This window comes from Capsicum annuum, unplaced genomic scaffold, assembly GCF_002878395.1.
Source record: "Capsicum annuum cultivar UCD-10X-F1 unplaced genomic scaffold, UCD10Xv1.1 ctg997, whole genome shotgun sequence".
Classification (NCBI taxonomy): Eukaryota; Viridiplantae; Streptophyta; class Magnoliopsida; order Solanales; family Solanaceae; genus Capsicum; species Capsicum annuum.
Window position 1 is genome coordinate 174,215 of NW_025896065.1, and position 7,253 is coordinate 181,467.

Genomic DNA, 7,253 nt, shown 5'->3' on the forward strand with positions numbered 1-7,253 from the left:
CCTCTGCCATAAAGCCATTAAAAAGGTGAAGGATGAAATTATTTTTCTTACTCAAAAAGGTTATGAAAAAAAAATTGACTCAGACACCAACTTTTATAATACATAGTTGGATTAAAGAGAATGTAATGTCCCACATAGTGCAGGACTGGGGACTACTTTAATCTCCATACGATTTGATGTTTAAAATGATAAATCACATTAGAAAAAGTAGTGTGAGTACGTTATTAATTATTTATAAATCAAATTTCACTAATTATGTCCATTGATTAAAGGAAAAAGACATAAGTTACCCCTATGTAATTGCACGTAAAAGTCATTTACCCCTTTGTATTTTTCTACTTTTGTGGACACCGTTGCAGATCAGACCAAATAGGAACCTTACCTAATGAGACTGCACAAAAAGTGAAAATTAAAGCATGATTAAGTGGAATTCTTATTTGGTCACATGGGCTCGTTTGATACGTCAAATAAGAATAAGAATTTTGGAAATAAAAATTGAGATTAAATTTTAGTCATATTTGGTTCGAGGTATTAGCTAATTCCCAGATTATCTTATTTCACTATGTATACTAAAATGACACTATCCCATCTACAAGGTGAGATAAAATAATGTCAGGAGATATCCTTACTCCATTTAGCATACAAAACAACCCTTAAAATTGATTTAAAAAACTTTGGAATCTAGAGAAGGGTATAAGGATGGGGACTAAGTGGGTGAAGTGTGGTGAGGGTAGATATAGTAGAGTGAAAAAGCTTATTCAAGATTTGGAGGTCGCGGAGGCGCATGAACGGATATCTGAACCAGTGTTCCTAAGGGTTCCGAGCAAAATGTATGACCGTTTACAACATATATAAACAACACATGCTGATCCTCAAGCATGAAGTTGTAATTGAAACTTTGTGATAATTGAAATCCATGTTCAGTTATATATGATCCCTCTTCCTTCATCCCTATGTTGTTATTTTCAAAATGCCCCTTCTACTTGCTTTTACTGACTATCATTATTATAAGCATAATACGTAGATAGACAACTTCACTTGATCCTTAACTGACAACTAAATACTACAACTTTTGTATGTACATCTAGTCACCTCTACTCAACCACAACATTTCTTATAGACACTCGACATTGACGCAGCACATAAATTTTGGAAGATTTTAGATGATCATATTGTAAGGTAGAACTCTTATTTGGCAGTTCAGACCAAGTTAAGGTGACTGTCTATGCCTGCCAATTCCAAGTTAGGCATTGGAACTTGCTAGTTTCATGCTTTGCTGTAACAGAAGATTATAGCTGCAACACTTTAGAAAAATCTAATAATACATCAGATCTCATGGTAATGAAAACGGGCATACGTATGATATCAAGAAAATACTAATATTATACAGGATGAAGTTCCCGTAGAACTTGATATTTGCACCTTACATCAAGCTATTGTCTTCTTCCGTAATTTCTTTAATGTATTTCTTAATCTTTAATGCCGGCTCTTCAAGAAGAGTGTTTTCACTCAATTATATAAACTTGATAACGCTAAAATTACACGTCAATTTAGTGCAAGGCGATCGTCGTCAATATATTTACCCAACTTTGGAGTTGGGGTCGAATCCACGAGGAACAATGTGAGTGGCGATTAAACTAATTTGAAACTATTAGCTACAAGTTGAATTTAAAAAAATGTTGCAAAAAAATAAAATGGGGGGTTTTATCAATCAAACAATAATTAAATTTTCGACTTGCTTTAGAGCTGAAAACTAAAATTCCATTGGTTCAAATCAGTGATAGAGAGGAACAAGGGTTGTGATCACTATAATTATTAATCTCCATTTTATAATAATTATAGTATTGGGTTCTCATGACTTATGGGAAACACCAAATTATCAGTTTCGACAGTCTATCTAAATGTTTCTCAACTTGCCTAGATGTTGAACTTCCTAATTCTCTCCAACTTAGCAAATCATTCTATTCATACTAATGTTATCTCAAGTTGATCAAACTTGTTACAGCATTAATCATTAGATGGGAGCTTAACCTTCCCAAATCCTTGTTGATAATTTGCTACCTTTTGTTTATTTCTCAATTCGAGCAAATTAACATAAGGCGGGATTTATTTTTTGCAACCAATAAATAACAATCATAACAAAGGAATTATCAAGATGTCCCCACAATCACTCAAACTCTAACCAACTATTAAATCCATGGGGAAATAATCATAGATCCCACAACCCTAGTCGTGGGTTTTAGTTCCACATGAGAAAAAGAGAGAGCAATAATTATAATCATCATTAAAAGTAATTAAACTTACAAAAGGTGAAGTCTGAAGTTGATTCTCTTCTAAGTTCAAGAGAAAATTTCCACAACCAAATCAAAGAGTTTAAAATTAAATTGTAAGTTAAGAGCCCCCAATGAGAAGTGAACTCCTTTGGAATAAGTTCCATCTGTTTCAAGATGATCAAGATGATGAATGAAAACCAAAATCACAAATCACAGCTTTTTTCTCAGACTGGCGTCGTGGGTGACGGCTTATCAGGAGTCCGACGACTTATCAGGAATGTCGCCATCTCCTCCTCACTTTTGAAAATCTCTACCTTAGGTTGACGATGAGGCATGATGGCTTATCAGACCTTTGATGACTTATCACAGATGTTATAACATCTTCACTTCAATTTCTCAAGCACTACCCAAGCCTGACAACAAACCTGATGGCTTATCACAACTCTGATGGCCTATCACAGATATCATCACGTATTCCAGTTAAAGTCCATTCTCTGTACTTCTGATATCTTATCATAAGGCTGGCGACTTATTAGACAAGTCGTCCGCCATACTTCCATCTCTACTTACTCAGAAATCAACTCTTTTATCTCCGTTGTTGCTGGTTCTCTTGCATCTTGACTGTTACTGCAATATCAAAGAGAAAACAATCAAAAACGACAAAAGTTGCTTAAGACATTACAATTATTCTCAGTTAAAAGCCTCAAATATGTTAGCATCTGCTCAAACATCGATACCCTCAACTTAAAATAATTATTTGTCCTCAACCAACTAAAACACAACCAAGAGGATACAAAGTACATTTGGCAGTCAACCATTCATATTATCTCAAAACATCTTTACCATCTCCAAGGTCAATTAATTTTAAAAAAAAAAGTATGTATATTATTGAAGAAAAACAATCCGACACACAGGAACCAAGACATGACATCAATTCAGCAATAACAACCATGCATGTACCAATATTACACTATCCAAATAAGTTAGCAACTAGCAACATAACCAGTGTGCCCTTACAACAAAGAGGTACCTCCTCACTCATATGTGAACTCAAGCATGTCAATGCGGGGACGTTCAAGATACACTCACTCTCAGAAAGAAGTTCCAGTCAATGTCTACCAAATACCATAAGTTTTCCCTTATTTTCATTACTAAGGTTTTCAAACAAATAAGCTAGGATCACTATAGGTCTTTTTCTTTGGCTTGTAATGTAGGCTAAGGGACGGTATGATACTCGATGATATTTAAGGTGACTAAGACTCCTTTGCGCTACACTAAATTTTGGGGTCTCACTTATTTACCTTTACCTAATTCTCTCCTTTTTTGATTACACATACTCCGGATGGGTGCAGTCTTTTTGACAATCATTTCTTTTTTTTCACAACTTTTGTTTTTCTTATTGTTTTTCCAACGTACCCAGCTTCTTATTCTTTTCTTTTATTCTACCTTTCTTCATACTCATTTTACATCACGCACCCCTATGGTTCCCACTCTCAACTTAGGCTATTTTCTTAAGTCAAAGTGCATAATGTCCAAGGAGGACCAGGGCCAAAATAGGTTCATTGTGATACAAATGGGAAGGTGATAGCTATAATAAAAAAAATAGGCATTCAGGCTCAAAATCTGGATCAAGGGATATTATTTACACATGGAAGGTCATTTAGGTTAAAAGTGGACTAATATCAATAATGACCTATGATCTTTTCCTAACCGATATCCTACAACCAAGGCAAGACCAACCGAGCAAGTTTTGGATTTAACAAATAACTGGAACTAGGTAGTATCTCACCCACATATGGCACAAAGGTACATCACAAGCTACTACCCATTTGGTTCATGCAATTTTTTAGCAATGGTTATTATGTCACTAGTACTAATGCCATTACAAGATGCATATTGGTCACACATAAATGCATATCACACAGTTGTAAAACAAACCATTGGAGAGGTGTTCAAAAATCAACAAAAACATGTTAACTACCTAAGGTACTTGTATTTCTCCTAGTCAACTGCAAAATTTTACAAAAAATCACAATATGCCTATATATGCCAGCTCTACTAGGAACAAGACTCCAGGAAAAAGAGGTACAACAACAAAAACTCCAAGAGGACATCAACACCCACAAGTAGCCCCACCCTCAACTTAAAATCATGCAATATCCCCAATGTGTCAAACAAAAATAAGAGAGTTAGAAACATACCTATGGCACCATGGGTGTGAAGATCTGATGTCAATCACATAATATAAATACAAACAACAAAATACCTTGGGTTGCCTCCCAAGCAATGCATGATTTAATGTCGTGGCACAACCCAACTCAGGTTTTCCCACCACCTTGAGGATATGAATTTCACCTCCAACTTAGAGTCTATCTTCTTTCCTCGTTCGTAGGGGGTGGTACAAAAATTAAGAAGTCGAGTAATAGATTTGGCATGGTAAACCACTAGACCTCCAACTTGTTCCTCATCTTCACACTCTTATACTATTTTAAATGATTCCACAGACAAGATATAATCTAAACATAATGTAGAAAAGTGCTTTGAATGAGTCCCAATCAATCCTACTTCAAAATTTACACTATCTACTACACACTCACTTTTATTCACCTTCTCGACCTTTTCACTTCGAATTGGCTAGAGTTTTTATTAGAGATTTTCTTTGTTTCTTTTTTTGCCTCTAGCACCATGTCCTTAATCTTGGCATCATCTCTCATGGTTTGTTCGGTTGGTTGGGAAATCACCGAGGGTTCCTCATTATCAAGCTCAACATCAATATAGGGTTCTTGCTCCTCATCTTCACACTCTTCACTTATTTTAAATGATTCCACAGACAAGATATCATCTAAACATAATATAGAACAATTCTTTAAATGATTGACCTCTATATCTATCTCCTCATGAATGATTGGTCTCATGTCTTGACGTATATGACATATGATATCATACGTTTCTTTCTGCATATCCAACATTCGTTGAAACATAGCTTCAATGCCACTCTTACCAGTGCTTTGTTATTTCTTTTCTTGACCATAAGACCTATCAAACTTATAAAAAGAACTAGAATTTGGGTTAGCGCAATAGGGGGAAGGGTCATTTGGGCAATCACTCCAATGTCCATATTGACCACCACATAAAGAACAATTATACTCCCGGTAGGATGGATATGGTGCACACATCTCTCTTCAGGGAGCATATCTACAATCTTACCAAAAGTAAAGTCCATCACAATATGGACATGGATCATCAAGATAAGATTTCCAACCACCAAGCTCATGTTCATTCCACGATGCCATAGTAATAAGTAAACTAAAATAAAAATCTACCTAATACAAGAAATAAAAGAAAACTAAAAACAAATATTTACAAGTTTGAATTCAAGAAAATAGGCTAAAATTCCAAACCAACTCTATACGCCAAATTATTCCCCGACAACGGCACTATTTTTTATAACACTCAACTTACAAGTCAATTTAGTGCAAGGCGGTCGTCGTCAATATATTTACCTAATTTGAAATTATAGCTACAAGTTGAATTTAAACAATGTTGCGAAAAGATAAAATGAGGGGTTTTATCAATCAAACAATAATTAAAGTTTCGACTTGCTTTAGAGCTCAAAACTAAAATTTCAATGGTTCAAATCAGTGATAGAGAGAAACTAGGGTTGTGATCACTAACATTATTAATCTCCATTTTATAATAACTATAGTATTGGGTTCTCATGAATTATGGGAAACACCAAATTATCAGTTTCGACAGTCCATCTAAGTGTTTCTCAACTTGCCTAGATGTTGAACTTCCTAATTCTCTCCAACTTAGGAAATCATTCTATTCATACTGATTTTATCTCAATTTGATCAATATTATGAAAACATTAATCATTAGATGGGAGATTAACCTTCCCAAATCCTTATTGATAATTCGCTACCTTTAGTTTATTTCTTAGTTCGAGCAAATCAACATAAGGCGGGATTTATTGTTTGCAACTAATAAATAACAATCATAACAAAGGAATTATCAAGATGTCCCCACAATCACTCAAACCCTAACAAACTATTAAATCCATAAGGGAATAATCATAGATCCCACAACACTAGTTTTGGGTTTTAGTTCCACGTGAGAAAGAAAGAGATAGCAACAATTACAATCATCATTCAAAGTAATACAACTTACAAAAGATGAAGTCTGAAGTTTATTCTCTTTTAAGTTCAATAGAAAATTCCTACAACCAAATCAAAGAGATGAAAATTGAATTCTAAGTTAAGAGTTTTCAAAGAGAGGTGATCTCTTTTGGAATAAGTTCCAGCCGTTTCAAGATAATCAAGATGATTAATGAAAACCCTAGAACTTGTCCTTAAATACTTCATCCTAATTATTGAAATAAAATCACAGATCACAGTTTTTTTCTCGGACAGATGACGTCGTGGGTGATGGCTTATCAGGAGTCTGATGACTTATATGGAATTTCGTCAGATCCTCTTCACTTTTGACAATCTCTTTCTTAGGTTGACGATAAGGAATGATGGCTTGTCATACCTTTGATTACTTATCATGGATGTCGTCATTTCTTCACTTTAACTTCTCATGCACTGCCCAAGCCTGACAACAAACCTGATGGCTTATCGCAACTCTGACGGCCTATCACAGATGTCGTCATGTATTCCAGTTGAAGTCAATTCTCTGTCTAAGGATAACGGTACTTCTGATAACTTATCACAAAGATGATGACTTTACAGAGAAGTCGTCATCCATACTTCCATCTCTACTTACTCAAAAATCAACTCTTTTGCCTCTGTTGTTGCTGGTTCTCTTGCATCTTGACTGTTACTGCAATATCAAAGATAAAACAATCAAAAACAACAATAGTATCTAAATACTTTACAATTGTTCTCAGTTAAAAGCCTCAAATGTGTTAGCATCTACTCACACATCAAAACTCTACTGAAGCTATCTCTTCAAAATTCTCTGAGCTTTCCATATACT